Here is a 20504-nt window from a genome sequence, read left to right as displayed (position 1 = left end):
TACTCTTTTAAAGCTCTTATTGTACACTTGCTAATTTCATTCTCAGTGTGACCACTCAGCCACAGGGAATGGCAAATTGCTCTAGTAAACCTCTGTGCAAGAAAGTTCAGAAAATAGACTTCTCTTTGTAAAATTAATGTGGGCTGGCAATGGTTTATTGGGTCACACACACACACACACACACACACACACACACACACACACACACATAAATCTGTACATACCATGAGAGCAGAAGAGTAGAAGTAATGATCTGGATGGTAAAAACAATAATAAAGGCTTTCCTCAATTACAAGTATTTAAGTACTTGCCCTCTGAGTTATTGGGGTGTAGGTCTCTGCTTTCCAATTTACAAAAACGAAAAAATGAACTGTACGTGAAATGATACTATTTGGGTACAGACTCATTTAAAATAATGTAATTCTATTTTAAAATCAAGTTGTCGTATTTGACTAGTGTGATGCCATTTCCTGAAGTACTCCAATTTATTCTAAAGTAGAAATTTGAGGCTATTCTCCCAAGAAGTACATTTTTCCAGAAGGTTCTGTACTTGAATCTACCTCATGGGCAATTTCTCAGTGAAATGTTTACATTGCTCTCTAAGTCACAACCCTAGTTCCTTATTTTATGACTGATAGTAAAGCTTTACTCTTGGCTAAGGGGTGCAGGAAACAAACAACCAACCAAACCAAAACCTGTATACATTCCAACACATACACACTCAAAGCCATCTTTTAATGTTCATGATGATGATTGTAACCATATATCAAGTGCTTTTTGTGTGTGTTCATTACTCCATGCTAAACATTGTTGTTAAACTCTTAAAACAGAAGTTTGAGGTAAATATTATCATCGTTTTATACCTGAAGTAAAAAAGGTTGAAGGAGTTGCTTATTGATCTAACATCATTACTGGTAGAGGTTTTTTTTTTTAATTAAAGTTTATTAGGATGACAGTGGTTAGTAAAGTTACATAGGTTTCAAGTGTACAATTCTGTACTATATCATCTATACATCACATTGTGTGTTCATCTCCCAGAGTCAGTTCTCTTTCCATCACCATATATTTGATCCCCTTTACCTTTATCTACTATTTCCCTCCCCCCTTACCCTCTGGTAACCACTAAACTTATGTCTGTGTCTATGAGTTTTTGTTTGTTCATTTGTTTGTCTTGTTCCTTTGTTGTTTTCAGTTTTATATCCCACATTTCAGTGAAATCATATGGTTCTCGACTTTTTCTGTCTGACTTATTTTGCTTAGCATAATAATCTCAAGATCCATCCATGTTGTGGCAAATGGCACTATTTCATTTTATGGCAGAATAATATTCCATTGTGTATGTGTACTTGGATGGTAGAGCTTTTAACCCAAGTCTTCAGAATATACTCTAGACATGGTTGTCAGGCAAGTGTGCTAGTGTAGTTGCCCATTGTTCGTTATTGGTAGGTTCCCTTGCAGATGTCTGGTGGGAATGCAGAAGATAAACATCTTATCTATTAATAATATACATCAAAGTGGGAATCAGTGGCTTTATTTATTTATTTTTGGGGGGTCCTCTTATAAGCAACATTTTTGTATTAGTAACAAGCTCCATAAACAAACATCAAGGATTGTCATTTGCTTTCTTTTTCTATGGCAGACATGACTAACTGATCATAGCATTCTTTTCTGTGGAACAAAAATGGTCAGCAAAATCCTTCACAAATAGCATTCTAGTCCACACCACCAATCTGTTGTTAATGGCATCAAAATTGAAACCATTGTGCCATTCTGGCCTTTTCCCATCTTCTGACTGTCCTACTCTGATGATTAAAAATAAAATTTTGAATATTTAACTCAAGTAAAAGGTACATTGATTTGCAGAAAGAACTTACTATACACTATGCAGGATAAGCTGGTTAACTCATAGGATACTCGGTCATGGAGCTAAAGTAACCTGCTTTCTCTATTAATGAAAGCAGACAGCTTTAACATCTTTGTGTTACAGTGAGTTAAGAATTTCGGGGAAGAGCATTACATACACTATAGATTTTAGAACTTGACATGAGTAACTTATGTTCAAGATAAGGATCTTAAAAATCATTGCTTTCCTTGCATCCTTTAATGTATAGCAAGCTAGCACAACACTTCTTCGCTTCCTTCTTTGAGCTCATCTCTGTAAGAGGTACTCCCTATACAATGAAATGCAATCTCCAAAAAATCTTGTATAAAATAGCATCCTTCTTTCTAAATAGAAACAAAATAACTATGGCTCACCCTTCAGTAACTTACTCATTAACCCAGCTATTGATGGCAAGTCCCACATTAAATACCAGGTCTGCCTCTCCATCTGTAGAGCTTGCGCTACAACAGAGAATTTAATGATAGCAATGACTTTTCACAGAAAACATAAAAATAAGTAGTGTTTCTAGTATTTTTAAGTCTAAGTTTTTACAAACCGCCTGCTTAAATATTTTGTTAGACTAATATTTTCATTCTTTGGGAAAGCTGTAAGTTTGCTATATCTTCTTTCTTTACTGTTTCCATGAAAGAGCACGATCCATGTTATTTTCAGCATCCTCAGAATCTTGCTTTGTACAGATTATTTATATAAAACAGTAATGGACTTATACATAACATGTAATATATTCTAGGATATTGGAATTTGCAATGAATCAGTAATAACACATTGATCTCCCTCCCCTTTCCACCAGCCTCGGTGATGTTTGTGCTGGGAATTCTATAAGCCATGGCATCCTAATGAGAGAGATGTGCAAGGAGTACTTCTGCTGTCAATCAAGCCACTTCCAGTTATCTCTAAATTTTCATTAGATTTATTTTTACATCGTATTATATAGAGACACCTCATGCTTTGGAGTATCGCTGTACTGACTGGAGTTTAGTCTTTATCTGTTAATTGTTTGACTTTGGTCAAATCAGCGGTCCTTCTGGGCCTCAGAATTTTATCTTCAAAATGGGGAAAACTCTAATTCAGAGGGTTGTCATAAAGATTTTAATATACTCATGAGCAATTCCTTTGAAATTATGAGTGCTCACTGATATTACTATCACAGGGACTACTTTAAAGTAGACAACATTTGGGTGTATAATTTTTAAATAGTTGTTTAAATAAAAGCCAAGCTATAGCCCCATTTATTGAACACAGGCTGGAAGGAAATATATTTAATATAAAAGTTAATACTGATATTTGTTATGTAAATTTTTTTTTTTTTTTAGCTGAGCCATCCTGCTACCTGTTGGCAGCTCAGCGGCTACTCAGCTCGGGCTGGACTTGAACCGCTATTGCTCAGAGCTCAAACTCTTGAGCGAGCTCTTAACCAACTGAGCCACTCAGCCGGCCCTTGTTATGTAAATCTTAATGGTATTTGGTAATGTTTGTTTTCCCTCACATGAATTTCCCTTACTTCTCAAATAAATTATAATAATGGATATATATATATATATATATATATATATATATATATATATATATATATTTGCATATCTGTGCATGCGTGCATAATGTTTCTTGTGTTTTGCTAAGTACTGGGCATATATTTAGCCCTCCAACTTACTGCAGGTAAGAGTTTTACCAAATTTTGCTTTGAAATAATAGGGAAAATCATCTTGCTAGTTTCCAATATTAGTTTCTTGGCACCAGCTGCCTGACTGCTAAGGCAAGACAACTATTTTTATTTAATTGTAGCAACATCCCACTTTTGGTGCCAGTTTCAGTATAAATTAATTATGCTGTGCATATTAACCCTAGTGACTGAACATCTCTGTGGCTGAACACATAAAGGCTGGAAGTTCTCTTAAAGTCTGAAAATAAAACAATGCTTATGTAGTAATAATAATAATGCTCACCAAAAATCTAATTATTTATCTATATTTTTGTTTTCTCACATTTTCATCGAATTACATACTATTTTTGTAAGAATTATAATTATAAAAACTATAAAATGAATCACTTGCTAGAGTTCTCCTTTGATGGCAGGAAATAACTGAGTGGGAAATTTCACCATGATCTTTGACTTAATGTTAGGTATTGAAAACAATTTACATAAATTAAAAGACCAAGTATTTGATCTATCCACATTTATAGCATAATATCCATTGATTCAAGGTGTTGACTTCTTTTTTTCCATTCTTTCTATTTTTCTTTTAACCATTCCTTTCCTCATAACCACCAGAGAATGCTTATAGTCAGTTAAAAGAAATGTTAGGCTGTGTTTTCAAATAATATCTATGCTTAATTGAAGGAGTTGTACAAAACAGCAAAATGTATTGGTTGCAATGGATATTCTATGGTTCTAAATTATATTAGAGTTAGGTAGACTACTTATAGAACCTGTCTTATTATTTTGAAATTGAAATTATTTTGTTATCTAAATATTATCATCTTTTAAGATCTAAATCTTTTTCTTTATTTGCTATTTATTGATCTAGAGAAAGTGGTACATTAAAATAAGAAATTATATGCCAATCACAATAAGTAGATCAAAAAACATTTAACATTAAAAGAAAACTCTGTGACATTTATTTTTGTACACATTAGTATCAGATTTGAAAATAGAGCCCTGGCAGTCTATTAATACGTAACTACAGTAAATGTATGAATGTCCAATATGATACATCAACCTCTTCAAATTACTTCTACAACTGTTATAAATTAGGCCATAGGTATAGCAAAAATATTTCACCAAGATGAAAGAAATATAAAAATGTTTCTAGAATTATAAAATTGCAAAGGAGAAGTTAGAATTTAAAGGCAAAATAAATAGCTTGCATAATTAAAACAGAGATTTGTCTGTGGTAAAATTTTTGGCCTGCTAATGTAAAATATTTAATTCTTGAAAGAAGCAGTTCTGAACACTTCATAAAGTGATAGTGTTTGACAGAATGTATTGTATTTAAAAGCTGAAGAAATACATGGAAAAATCTTGTCAGAATAAATTTTTATTTTGACAATACTGAGTACGTTTTAATGGGACTACAATAAATTAAAAATAAAGTATTAATGTAGATTACATATATGCTAAGTTCCCAAGACTGACTCTGTCTTTACCACTGCTTTCAGATTTTATTTTGCAGAGTTGTAAACATTCTGTGATGCAATAGAAATAGTTGCCATATTAATACGAGAGGTTTTGTCTTATATAAAAATCAGTCACAAAAGGAATGATTCTTGTGACCTCCTTCTAGGTATCTTAATGAAACCAACAATAAAGTTGCAGTATTAATTAACTGAATCTTAGATCTAAAAACCAAATTAACTATTTCAGATGTAGCTTGTGCATTTTTCTTCTAATTAAATTTTGTAATGATGTTAGTTTATTAGAAAAATATTTATTAAAACTAAGTTACATTTATGTGTTATGAGAAAAAAATCTGCGTATTAAATACAGAAAATTGAAATGAAAGAAAATCACTTTTGGAATAGAGAGATCCAATTTGTTTACATTTAATAGCTTTCAAAGCCCACCTCTGACTGGATATTTTGTTGAGATGAATAGTTGTGTGGGTTATCCACAGAACTGGCAAGTTGTATTTCAACTCATTATATAGTTACAAAGCCTTCACTATATGACAGATGTTATGCTATTTATTAGCTATATAAAGATAATAAAACTCATTCACAATATAATTGGGGACACAGATAATTTCCTGAACAGTTTACCTGTGGAATTACCAAAGTGTTGTGATGGCGTGGAGAAATACAGACTTTATTATGCCTGGAGAAATTAGTAGCATTTTCCAAAAAAGGTAACTCTTGGCCTAAGCTTTCAAAAGTTGGTGTCAACAAGTGCCTGGCCATAAGTGGCCTGGCGGAGGAAGGAGAAATGGCCAACAGTCAGGAGCCTATTCCAATAATCTGGGTGAATTACAAAGAGAAACGGAACTAGAAGAGTGACCAAGAGGAGGGAAAAGAGGTGATAGAGGAGACACGTCAGACCAGGAATAGAGTGAATTTGATGCTTGGGACACACACCAATGTTCCCAGTTGATGCACAAGATGTTGGACCTGAATTTCAACACTTATTTTACTATAGTTGTATATGTTTACTGTATTTATGCTTATTTTTTATTATTATACAATGCTACATAATCTGAAAGTACAATGATTATAACAATATCTATCACACTTACACAATGGAGCAAGTTGGAAAGGCCACATGACCTGCCTAGGAAACTCCTCTGTGTCAGGCTGTAAGCTCAGTGAGGTCAGCACTGCTCAGTGAGGGAAGCTGCCTTCGTCCTCCTGTGCAGGTGAGGGAATGGTGAGGAAAGAGCACTCAGGCATATGCCATTGCCAAAGGCTTAGTTTTACAAAACAGCTTTACCAGTAATAAAGCTAATATTTGAATTCCAAAAAGATAAAGTGAGGGGAGATGTATAGAATTGTCATTATTGGTAGGAATGAATAACTAGAAGTAGACATTGAGAATTGCCCCGTTTTAAAATTTAAATCATTGGTGGATGGTAGTGCTATGAACGAAATAAAGAATGGAGGAGGAAAGTGAGGAGAGGAGCAATTATAGATAGGGTCTAAAATTTGATAGTTTGAGTGTAAAGTGACTGCATGCCCTCACCATAGAGCTAAAAGTTTGTTTTGGAGTCAACCAAGACATATAAACTAGTTTAATAATTTTGAGCATCATCAATGTACAGGAGGCAGTTGCACTCATGGGAGGGGGTGTGATGTCCAGAATTTGTGCTGACATGTCATGTTGCTAGAACCTTGGATATTGGATGTAGAAAGCAAATAGATGAGATCAGGTAAATTCATGAACTATATATCCACCTGAGAGAACCAGAACACACTGAAATGAACTAAATGAGGTTGACTGGCAAGTAAAGGGAGCCCTAGAAGAAAGAGCGGGAAGGAATTTAAGAGTGCCATGATGTGAGCACCACATGGGAAATGAGAGCTGAAAAGAGGGGCTTGATCTTGCCCCCAGAGAGCCAATGGTGTCTTGGTGTGAGTACTTCTGTGGAGTGATAGGAGACAAAATCAGATTGGCAGGAGGTTAGAGAATGTATGGGGTTAAGTATAAAGAAACAGAAGTGTAGTTTACTCTTTTAAAAAGATTGGTGATGAAGGACAGGATAACGTTTGAGAAGAAAACTGAGTCCATGTAATGTTTGCAAGCACAGACAACAAACCGATATGCTATATTGTTTTTTCCCTTGGACCCATTCCAACTAACTAAGAGGGGTTCTTTAGCCTGCTTACATGCCTCACCAGTTAGCTTAGGTTGTCCCCAAGAAGGGCATTACATGGCAAATCATTTTAGATACACCACATCTCCAGTTGTCGGTTTTCTTTATTCCAGTTCTGGGGGTTGCAATGATGTTTTATGTCACTGACTGGAACAAGGCACCAAAGATGGAATTGTTCTTCCTTTAAAGTACTGAGGCCTGCTGAATGGGTAATGCCATCACCGCAGGAACGAATTTCTGTTTAATCTCACTTCAGGCACTATTCCAATTTGCCTTGTACTTTCAGTGTCTGATAGATATTTCTGTAAAGCAGCGGTTAGTTTTTATATGCTTTTTTATGCTTTAATGCAATTCCTTCTTTCTAGGACTCAGGTATGAGTCCCACAGGAGAAAGTCTGCATTAAGTGTGAGACCATGCACTGTGGTTCATTATTCTTCCAGTCAGTCCTGACTCATGGTTTTGAACTACACTTGTATATTCTCACCCTCTTTCATTAGGAGGAGATTTTTCATTAGAGGCTTCTCTTACTATGCTTGCAGATGTCTCCCTTGTGGGTCACTCCATTTGTCCATCACAAACATGCAGGCAGAAATGAGTTACAGTGTATACAGATTAGGCTGCCAAATGGGGTAAACTGGTACATTAGTTATTACAGAGGAAATGGTGAAGTGGGTAAAGTTCAAGTTGCTGTCACTCTTGTTTGGCAATGAATAAGGGTGGGAAGTGGAGAAGGGAACAAAGTCCTAATAATAATGCAAAGGAAGAATGGTGCTACTGTCATGAATATCTAAAGATGAAGAGCACACATAATTTTCTCTAGCTAAAAGCAAATGGGTAGACAATGTGATGACTATTAATACTAGAAGGCGTATGTCTACAAATCATACTTCTGTTCCTGTATCATTATTTGAGAAGATGAAAAAAATACCAGACATATGATTATATCAGCTAGAAGACCAATAGAAAATCATGATCATAGTTTGGGTGACATTTGGAGCTGAGATGTTAAAATAAGTATATAGATAAATTTTGCTATGCATGACCATCACAAAAAAGACATAATTTGAAAATGGAAATTCTAAATCACATTTAAATTTTGGTAGTATGTTTTATTGGGGATTGATCAATAATTTTTGGTACTTCATATACTAGAAATTAAACCTAATTTTTCATAAGTTCATTTTTCTTTTCAGAGAATAGATAGCTTTTTAGTGTTTAATATGCAAAATAAGTGCATTACAGTGATACACAGATGAATCTGAATTTTTTTTCCTATTTAACTAATAACTTGATATAAAACACTGTAAGGCATTAAGTATTATAGGTGAATTATTGGGGGGAGGATTTCAATCAGATGTCTACATGAAGTGATCATAAAAAGCCTTGTGAAAGATGACATTTTAGCTGGACCTCAATAATAGGTAACACTTAGAAAAGCAAGGGGGCATAGTGTGCATTCTTAGTAGACCAAGTGACAGAAGTCAGTGAGCAGTGAATGTAGAAAGTGTGGCTTATCTTTAGTGGGTCAAGTGGCTTATGAGGGGAAGTTAAGAAAATGAGGTTGAAAGTGTGTTTGAGGCCAAGTTATTGCAGACTTCCTAAGGAGTTTGGGTTTTATCTTAAAGAATTTTATCGGGTGTTTTTAAGCCAAGGTGATACAAAATCTAATCAAGAACTTTATATAAAAAGGGGTTACTGCAGATATCAAGACTTTTGAGGTATATAGCTTTATAAAAGCACTTTTACAGGAGAATAATTTTAGTCCATGGACAAACCATCAAAGAAAAAGGAACTTTTCTCTTCTTCCTTAAAGAACTACCTAGTGGAAGTGAAAGAGGTCAGTCTGGTCCTAAGAGACGAATGGTAAATGGCTAGGGTCAGGTAAGCTATTGCAGTGAAGGTCTAGGGGAAAGGGAGAAGGATGGGACAGAGATATGTGGTGGTTATGTAGGAAATAAGGAATCAAAGACTATGAGGAGTGGGGTATGGCGATGACAGCCTCAGCTCTCATGTACTCTTCTTAGGTTCCTGGAGAAGGTTCCCAGCAAAAAGTAATGTTGCTATGGATGCCAACCTTATAACGCTGTGTGTACCAAAATTGTGTTTGATAGATAGTTGTGGGGAACTAAGAAAACCTTTACTTCAGTAAAAGTACTATGTGGTATTGAGGTTCTGACATTGGCCTAGCAACGTCTTCTCTTATAACTTACTTTTAGAATTATATAATGAACAGTAGTAACTCACTATTTCAAACAGTTTCTGTAGGGAAATGTGTACTGAATTCCAGGGAAATACCTACACACTATGTGTTCTAATTGAGACAGTCTTGTGTGCTATTGGAGAATGTGCCATAAGCTGGGGATCCCCGCTGGCAACAGTGGACCAGAGAATGAAAGTGAGAGAGAGTCAGAGACCTGGTCTGGGAAAGTGTTCATGGCTTTCTTCCCCAGTGGCTTTGGAGGGAAAGGCCACTGCAGTTATTGTAGGAAATATCATTAGAAATAATAGTGACCCTGGTAGCTCTCCAGGATAGGTCTGTGTTCTTTGAGAACAGCAGTACTTGTCTTTGCTCCTTTTTCTTGATTGGAATCCACAGTTATTTAAAATACTTTTCTCTCATTTCAAACAGCTTTACTAAGAAGAGAGCCACAACTTTCTCTAAGAAAAGGTTTGAGAATTAGGTGTGATTGGCCTAATTGTATTAATGGTGATTTTTAAGGCATATTGAGATTGAGACTCACTGTCAAATACAATACCTCTCTTCTCTAAACACCGTTCCTCACATCTCACTCTTCTGCCACCATTTTAGCTGTCTCCAATGTCTCTGCTGATTCATAAATTCAGTCACTAGGAAAGAGGGAGCTTAATATAATCTCATTATAAAGCTTTTACTGGAACCCCAAATCCCCAGTTCTTAGCTTTATGTTTCTTCAACACATAGAAATATCTGTGGAGGCTGATTGAAGTGCAATGTATAATAGAACAGGAAAGAAGCAAAAATGAGCAAGGGAGGAGAGATGTCTGCAAAATGGCAGCATAGGTATTTCTAGTGCTCACCTTCCTCCAAAACAAACACACAAACAAACATGAAAATACTTTTACAAGAGCTAAGGATTCCAGGTGAGGGATTACATCACCGGGGAAAGCACAAAAATTTGAAGAAGATGCCTTGAGGAGGGTACAAAAGATAGATTCACATTAACCTCGTCACTTCCCTGACCCCAAGCCCAGGTGGCCTGGTGTGGAGAGAGATACCCTCCCTGCAGGAGAAAGAACAGAGTGCCCATCTTTACTGCAAACCCCAGAGCTGGCCCACCCCTGCACCAGGGAAACTCCTGAGGCCTTCGGTGGTTCCCTGCAGGTTTTCGCAAACCCAACCCGTTGGCTCACCCAGGTGCCTGCCAGCTCCAGTGGCCCCAGGTGGTTCTCGTGACCCTGTTTGACTCCCATGGCACCAGGCTGTCAGTGGACTCCTGCAAATCCAGGCACATCCCAGTGGCAGCCAGCTCCCATAGCCCAGGTGGCTTCTGTGGTCACAGGCTCCCAATTAGTCCCCGTTAATCCACACTTCAGGTAGGCACCTGTGAGCCCAGGCTTCCAGCCAGGTCCAACACCATGCCAAGTACAACAGACCCAGGCTTTGATCTATCCCAGCACTAACTCAGCTCCCTCAGCACCAGGCCCACAACCCACCCCTGCAAGAGGTCAGCACTCATTGTTTTAGACTTCAGACAGGCCCTCTCAGACACAGGCTCCTGGCCCACATAGTCCCAGGCCAGCTCCCATAGCTCAAGCCTTGAGGCCAGTTCCCACATACCCATATTCCCAGCCTGCCCCAAGCCAGACTAGCTTCTGCAGAACCAACCATTAAGCCAGTCCCCCAGACCCTAGTTTATAGGTTTGTTCCCATGACCCTATGCTCTAGGTTTGCCCTAGGGCCAGACCAGCTCACATTGCCCCAGCCTCCAGGCTGTCTATCATGAAGCCAGGCTCACAGCCCATCTTAGTACCAGACTGGCCCCTGCAAACCCAGACATCAGGCCCACCCTGATGGTCTGTAATGCATGGATGGCCTCTCTGGATCCAGGATCCAGATTTGCCCACACAGACACAGGTCCCAGGCACATCATTACAGACTCAAGTGCAAGGGCCACCCTAGTGAACCCAGGCTTTAAGTCCTCAGAACCAGGCACTGGGCTGTGTACCCAAGTATCAGGCCTGCCCACCTGCTGACTCAGAAAGCAGACCTGCCTCCCCAAGGACTCCAGCAGCAAGCCCACCCACAGACACCACCAGATGGCCTACCCGTGGTCTCTCAATGAGCTGACTGTGAAGGGATTTACCTGCTGAAGCCAGCCTTTAAAGACTGGAAGAAGCTCAAATGCACAAACACCAAATAAAGACCACAAACATCAGGAATATTCCAGGAAATATGACACCAAAAAAGTAAACGTAGTATACTAATGACTGACTCTAAAAAATGGAGATCTATGAACTGTCCAACAAAGGATTCAGAATTATCCTCTTAAAGAAATTCAGTAATCTACAAGAAAACACAGATAGACCACAAAATGAAATTAGGATACAATGCATGAGCAAAATGAGAAGTTCAACAAAAGAGTGGAAATCGTAAAAAGATAATCCTGAAGTTAAAGAATACAGTGACCCCACTGAAGAATTTAACAGAGAACTTAAATACAGACTTAACTGAGCAGAAGAAAGAATTAGTAAATTGGAAGATAGGTCATTTGAAATCATCTAATTAGAGAGCAAAAAGGAAAAAATGTCATGTACAACATACTAGTAAAGGTAAACATATAGTCAGATTAAGAATAATACTGTAATGAGGTATTTATTTAATTCTAGTCTCAGGGTTTAAAATATATGAGATCTAAAAACAACTGTATAACTATGTGTTAATTTATTCACAGTATAAAAAGAGGGAAATTTTGACATCAAAAACATAAAATATGGGGAGAGCAGTAAAAGTTTTATATGCAATCAAAGTTGTTATCAGCTTAAAATAGAATATTATGTCAATTGATATGACATTTTTATAAGCCTCATGGTACCCAATAAAACAAAAACCTATAATAGATACACACAAGAGATAAAAGAGGGAAATCAAGCATACCATTACAGAAAATCAGCAAGTCACAAAGAAAGAGAGCAAAAGAGAAAGACAAGGGAACTACAAAACAGTCAGAAAACAATGAATAAGAAGGCATTGGTAAGTCTTCACCTATTGATGATTACTTTAAATGTAAATGGACTAAATTATCAAATCAAAAGACACAGAGTTGCTGAATGGATTAAAAAGTACCCCAGTTGTATGCTGCCAGCAAGATATTCACTTCAACTTTAAGGACAAATGTAGGTGCAATGTAAAAGGATGAAAAAAATATGTCATGCTAATAGAAACCATAAAAGAATAGGGACTATTCTGATCTAAGCTATACTTAGATCAGAGAAAATAGATTTTAAGTAAAAATTTGTAACAAGAGACAAAAAAAGGTCATTTATAATGATGAAAAAGTCACTACATCAAGAGAATAACACATTTGTAGTAGTACGTTAACACATACTATGCAAGACATTTATAGATCCAATACAATCCCTATTAAAATTCCAATGGCATTTTTCACAAAAAAATAGGAAAAAAATCCTAAAATTCATATGGAATTGCAGAAGATCCTTGAATAGCCAATGCAATTTTAAAGAAGAAAATCAAAGCTGGAGGCATGACACATCCTGGTTTCAAACTTTATTACAAGTCAGTAGTAATCAAAACAGTCTGGTCCTAGCTTAAACAGACACATAGACCAATGTAACAATGTAGAGAGCACAGAATTAAACCCGTTCATGTGTGTTCAGCTAATATTTGACTAGGGAGCCAAGAATACTCAGTAAGGAAAAGAAAATCTCTTCAATAAATGGTGTTTGGGAAACTAGATGTTTATGCAAAAGATTGAAATCGGACCCTTAAAATCATTCCTTCTGCATGCAGAGTTAATGTGTTCTAAAGAAGCCAACTTTCTATTTTATCCAGGAATTTTTTTTTCTAAAAATGTACTTAGATTATTTTTTGGCAGATACTATGGTCTGAACTTTGCCTCTAATACTAATTTGATCAATAAAAGATTGATTAAAATATATAATGTTTGAGTGTAATAGGTAGTTAACAGTCACAGGAAATTCATTTTTTTTTATTCCTACAACAGTCACTCCTCTTAAATATCTAAATAATTCCAATGGATGACTTTTACTTAATTTATTTGAATAATTACAACTGTTCAAACTTGATCTCTATAGGATGTTGACCTATAAGCCCTGAGGACTATGTCTGAAATAATTGTCAAGGTTATTGCTTAGTTTAACCCTAGTTTAACTCATACATATTGATGTCTCATGACTTTGCTGTGTTCTGATTCTTCTCAGCTGATTAATCATAACTTATTGAGAGCAGCCTTTTCCTTCTCTGTGTTTACATCAGCCCATTGAGCCTCTAGGAGAGGAACTCGCATGGATTGGATGGTCACTGCAGTTGTTGGTTTTACATAATTAATCAAGTTTTATTTTAAATTTAGTCCTAAGAATGAAGAGTTGTCAGATTTTTCTTTATGCATTTGAATGAAGTTTGCTTAAAATCTTCAAATCTCCAAAGTCTCAGATTGATTGGTTTCTCTGATGTAATGCTTCTCTCTCCTAATTGCATTCTTTGAAATGAAAACTATCTCTTTCTAACTCTCTAGCTGTAGGGAGTTTGCCAAAGGAAAAGTTATTAACAACCGGTTTTATTTCTGACTTATGGTTCTAACTTTCTTTTCATTTTAATAGTTGTATGAATGCAGTGTGTCTCAATATGGCATTTTATGAAAAAAACTGTGAAAAACTACAGTAGAAACCCTATCATTGTCAAATAAGTGTTGAGGGTTTTTTTGCTTTTGTTTTGTTTTTTCTGTTGCTTAAAATTATACAACACTTTCTTTCTAAGTTACATTAATCTATTCATATATGTTTGCTTTGATGATATATCCTACATTGCATTCAGGTTAAAATTATTTAAAAGGTTGCTTTCAAGATAATAATGTCAATGGAATTGAATTTAAAATTATAAAGAATTCTAGAAGAGGTTTCTGTTCAGGGAAGAAATGACAGTGAGAGGAAATGCACATAGAATTTTAGCTGGAACTGACAAATGTGAAGCCTGACTATTCATTTTATGTCTACTCTTATTATTATTCCTAACCCTTAAATGGAAACAACTGCCATTAAAACTTGAAATTATTTCTGTTTAAACATTAAATATGATTTATTGATGCCAGAAACATTAATAAAATGGAAGTACTTTCAAGGTAATTTTGTTATTGTCATGGTACATTGAAATAGAATTTATTCTATTTTATGTATCTGAAATTAGTATATTATGCAACATGATTAGAAGTGAGAGACTTAAGTAGGTTTACAGTGAACATGAGGGCAGTAGCTAATGTTCATTGAACACTCACTATATGATTACATGCATTTTTGTCTCTTAATTTTCACAGCAACCCTCTGAAGTAGGTACTGTCCCCATTTTATAGATGGCAAAATTATACAGAGTTTAACTAATTGATTGGAAAGCAGGAGAATAAACACAAGAATCTAGAAATAAATCAAATTTGGAAAAATGTTTAACCCCCAGAATTCAATTTGGCAAATTAAATCTCCATAATATTTGGCTAAATATATTATAATTCAAGATGAAATTAAATTGAATATAGAATGACATTTAATAATAAAGATGTACTCAGTATTTCAAATAATAAAAAACACTTCACACTGCAGGTGGTATTCTATTTTTAAAAATATGCTTATATATGTATATCACCACTGACAAATAGGTTTAGCCACATTTATCAGAATGCCACAAAAACAGTGGCTTAAGCAAAGTGGATCCTTACTTTTGTCTCTTATAAAAGAAATCCAGAGGTTGGCATTCCAGGGCAGGAATGGGCGGGGAGTGTCTATTTCCTGCTTCCTGCTAACACTTATCTTCCAATTAGCTGCTGGAGTTCTACTCATTGTGCCTGAAATCCAGGTAGCAGAAGGGAGAAAAGACTGCAAAAGAGGTGTGCTTCATTCAGCTCTCTAAACCCCTTTTAAAGAGCCTACTCAGAGCCAATCTCAAAAAACTTTTGCTTACTGTTCACTGGCTAAGAATGACATCACAATACTTAGTTACAAGAGATTCTAGGAAACACATAGTCTGTACCTGGCAAAATTGGTGCCCTAGGTATAGTTTCTTTCTTTCTCTCTTTGTCTCTTTCCCTTTCTTTCTTTCTTTCTTTCTTTCTTTCTTTCTTTCTTTCTTTCTTTCTTTCTTTCTTTCTTTCTTTCTTTCCTTCCTTCCTTCCTTCCTTCCTTCTTTCTTTTTCTTTCTTTTTCATTAACACTTTAAATATGTGCAGTGTTTTGAATGTCAATTATACATTAGAAAAGATATTTAAAAGAAAATAAAAAGGATGAAAAAAATACATCAAGAAAATATTAAAAGCAACAATGAAAAGATCACTTTGGGCTATGTTACATGAGACAAAGTAGAGTTTAAGGCAAAAATAATCATTAGTGATAAAGGTAACTGTGTAAAGATAAAAGTTAATTTTTTTTTTTTTTTTTAAGCTGAGCCATCCTGCTACATGTTGGCAGCTCAGCGGCTGCTCAGCTCGGGCCGGGCATCGAACCACTGTTGCTCAGAGCTCAAACTCTTGAGCGAACTCTTAACCAACTGAGCCACTCGGCCGGCCCCAAAAGTTAAATTTTTACTAGATGTATGTTTAACTTACAAATATGTATTGTTAAATATAAAAATATTAAGTTATATGCATAAATAGTCTCAATATGTTCTAGCTCAAAATAAAAGGGATATTGACAAATCCCCTATTAAAATGGAATCTTTCAATATGCTTCTCTCAATTATTGACTTATTAACTAAACACAGAATCGGTGAGAATAATGCAATTAATAAGGTTGATTTAATGGTTATAAGTAGACTTACCTGCCTAAGTATATTTCTTGGGTGGTCAAATAGCAATCTCTGTCCTGGTCTATTTTCACTGAATGTATGCTTTAAAAAATGTACACACACACACACACACACACACACACACACACACACACATGCAAACTATATGATCTATGATATATATTATACTTGGATTATCTATGTGCATATTTCTATGTTTAGGAATGTTTTAGTTATACCTGCTTTAGTATAATCAATAATAATTATCAGTAGAACATTTTTTTAATTTGTAATTTAAAATATTTTTCTTATATACGTATACTTTTAAAAACAAATGTATTATTTAAATGTTTGAAAATTCATAATGTTCATTCAGTGTTTTTCCCTAAATTAAACAATAAGCATCATTTACTATTTTTCATAAATCATATATACACATATATATAAATCAAGGTATTATTTTCAGGTTTTTAATATCAGAATATCTTGTATGGCAGTTAGGAAGTTGCAAATGAGTTTAAATAATTCTGTTGGTGGTAATTTGGACTTGCTTTCTTTTATGGTATGATAGTTTTTGTTTCATCGTTTGCTTTCTATCATTCCTGAACCAAGAAACACGAAGATGATGTGAATGTGCTTGCTTTTCATTTGAGGTTCAGATCTCCATCTCAACAAAGGTAAATCAATGTGCTGTGAAATGACCCCAGAAATCCAAGATACCTGCTAGGCCTCCAGAGAGTAAATTCACAAGTTTCTCAAAATCTCAGTGACAAATGTCGTTGTTTTCTTGAGTTTAAGGTACCCTTGTTCATGAATATATTTTGTAGTTTAGAGAACTGTACCTCAAATGTCCATTCTAACTTGTCACATTGAGTGGTTATTAAGACAAAACATGATGTATGATTTTTTAGAGTCCTTTTGTAGCGCTATTCTTTAAAGTTTTAAATTTTCTTAGTTTATTTTTTATAATAAATCTTAGTTGGAAGTGTTCTCTTAAGAAGTGAAACTAAAATTTGGGGAAGGAAATATACTTTGAAAGTCAGAGCCTCTCCTTGAGTTCACTTGTTCATTAAATTAGAAATTAAAAGTAGAGGAAACTGACAAGGGAATTGGGGCATACTATGGAATTACTTTCAAAGCTAAACATGAAGGTAAAACTGTGTCAAAATCATAATTAGTATTTGCCCTTGAATTGTCCTTGTTAGCAGAAGTGGAACAGTAGAAAATACTGCATAGAAGCACTGGCTGGAAATAGTGCATTTTATAGCCAAACCACCTTAGCGGAATATAATTAAGAGGAGAATCTATAATCTCTGTGGTTTGAAAAAAAGCAGAGCACACCCTGGTTTACATTTCTAACTTGAATCATGGAATCAGTTGAACCTATACCATTCAGGATTTTATTGCCACTAAGTAAAAGTTGTGTAGGAATTAAATTTTTAAAAGTTTCCTAGATGACCCAGTTTTGGTGAGCTTAAACAACAGTGGGTCATACAGTTACTTTGGTGGGTCATTTCCACTTTGGATATTTCTAGTTTGAGTCCTATGGACATTATAGGGAACCCATGGTGAAGAAGCGGAACTAAATGGACCCAGAAGGTCAGAAATTAGCCTTGCCCTCGTGGGGAATTCCTATTAGCCTAGAGAATTTTAAACTATGTAGTTTTTCTGATTCAACATTTTCTACTATCCAATTTATCACTTCCTTTTCTTTTTTGTTAAAAGGAAATAAAATTGCCAAATATTTCTTGAGTATATGTGTTGGAGAGGACAAGGGGAGATTTTTGTTTTGTTTCTGTTTCTGTTTTTTTAATGGAAGCCAACATTTTGTGTCTTTAGTAAAATCAGAAGCAAGTGTTTAAAGGTGATGGCTTGATAAGTGTGTGATTCTCTTGTGCTACATCTAGTGGTTATATGAAGTTTTTCTCATCTTTTTTTAACCTTTCGCATATTCTACCAACTATATGGCACAAGTAGTTTACTTATCTCCATATTGTCATTTCTTTTCCAATATTTAGTTATATTATTATAACTCTCCTCAGAGCTACAGACTTCCTCCCAATTCATGCCCCAGCCAGGCTTTACTAAGTAGGTAGTAGCTGTCTTAACCTCAGATACACAGGGTCTTGGGATGTCTTAGGAGTTTGGAATTTCAGCTCTAGGCAAGTGACAAGGAATTAGAGAGGACCTGGCAAGCAGCCTGCAGAACTAAAGCTCAGGAAACCTTGAGGAGAGCTACAGTGCTGAAACTGAAATAAAACTGTCTTATTGAAACATTGATCTGAAAATGCTGAGCGTTAAGGTAGAAACCCAGTATGAGGCAAAGGAACCAAGATAACACAAGTGGGTTTGGAATATAAATTAAAAAGCTCGAGCCCCAGGATACCTTCCTTTTGGTGCTTAAATAACATGCATACGTTTTATCTAGAACAGCCTCACTGGATGGAGAGGAAAATCTTAGGGTCACTGAGTTGATTTCAGTTTTTTTAGGGGGAGATTGTAACCCCAGGGGTATAATAGCATTCTGCCATCTAACCTTGATTGGAAACTAAATACTCAGAGCAGATCCATACGATGTATGGACCACTGTAGTGAGGTAGTAGATGGATCACACTGATGCTCAATAGAGAGAACTAACAAAACCCCAATGAATTTAGAAAGTGTTCAAAGCCATCAAGATATAAAAGCTAATATCTTCCCCTTTGTATTAGGAAAAATGATGACCTATTTGTTCAGAGTTTCAGAGAAAATTGGTGAAGCTGAATTCCTTATTACATTTTAAATGAGAATCAGTTATGAATCTCTTTCAAATTCTTCATACCCCTCAAATCCTCACATTGGGAAATGTTGAAATGATAGAATAAGCCAAGTGATACTCATTAGAATCGTGTAATAGTTCTCGGTATTTTATTAATTAAATTGTACTTAAATGATATTCTTTGTCAATAAAAATACCTTGGAATAAGAGTTTAGGCACGTGGGGGAATAATGTTGGAGCCCTTTACCACTTTATTCTTAAAGTAGATTAAAGGCAGTGGTCTCCAAGTCTGTTAGTCAATAGCACTTTCTGTGTTTAACAATTTGTAAAAATGGCTTCTGATATCTCATTTAACTAATTTGTGACATATTTATAGCGCAGCATCAGTAGAGACACAAGATTTATTTTGTTGGTCCTATAATACAAAAAAAGCATTCTCTGCATTTAGTTCTTTTCTTTCTTGCCCCCTCCTCCCTGCTGCCCAGGTTTTTTTTAATTGTTTTTTTTTAATTGGGGAACAGTGTGTTTTTCCAGGACCCATCAGCTCCAAGTCAAGTAGTTATTTCAATCTAGTTGTGGAGGACACAGCTCAGTTGTCCATGTGGGAATCAAATCGGCAACCTTGGTGTTATGAGCACTATGCTCTAGCCACCTGAGCTAATTGGCCACCCCGCCCCTCCACCAAGTGTTTGAATTGAATGTTTAACTTGCCAATTTTTTTTAAAGATTTTTTATTGGGGAATTGGGGGGATGGGAATAGCTCTGGGGAATTGAGGGAAGGGGAACAGACAAGTTGCTGTCGTTTTGTTCTTAAGTCTCATTGTGGAGGACGTTACTTCACTGGCCCAAGTTGGCACCATCATTGCGCTCTTCCCAGGTGAGGCAGATCAGTCGTGGCTTCTGGACGGCTGCTCACATAGGCTGCTGGCTGCTCACACAGGCTGCTGGCTACACACGGTAGCCCATGGCAGCCCACTGCCACAGGGGCTGCAGCTTACGCCGTTGCCAGCGATTCAGGGCAGCCCAGCTCCAGGTCGAGCTGTTGTTCAGCATCTTAGCTGTGGAGGGCAGTATCACTGGCCCTTATATGTGGGATCCGAACCGGGGCCCTCTGACATCCCAAGCCAGTTCTTAACCATCGCACCACTCGGCCGGCCCTAACTTGCCAATTTTTAATATTTATAGTTTCTAAAGTATGCATTTAAGATACTAAATTTACCTCTCAGTACCTTTTAGCTGTGATCCTAATGTATGACTTGTGGTGCTTTTGTTTTCACTAAGTTCTAAATATTTCTAAATTTGCATTAGTATTTCTTCTGTTTCCCATTTATGTATATTTCTAATGACTTTTTAAAAAAATTCTAAATCAAGTGTTTTGCTTTTGATTGTTTTACTGATTACTGTTTTTAAGCAGCATCGGCAGAAAATTCTTTTGCATTATATTATTTATATTTGATTAGAGTAGATATAAAATTAAACACACGAGCTGCGATCAAAAACTATAGTGAGGGCCGGCTGAGTGGCACGTTGGTTAGGAG

Source organism: Hipposideros armiger, unplaced genomic scaffold (assembly GCF_001890085.2).
Source record: "Hipposideros armiger isolate ML-2016 unplaced genomic scaffold, ASM189008v1 scaffold_676, whole genome shotgun sequence".
Taxonomy (NCBI): domain Eukaryota; kingdom Metazoa; phylum Chordata; class Mammalia; order Chiroptera; family Hipposideridae; genus Hipposideros; species Hipposideros armiger.
The sequence above is the reverse complement of the archived record's forward strand: the minus strand, read 5'-3'. Positions refer to the sequence as shown.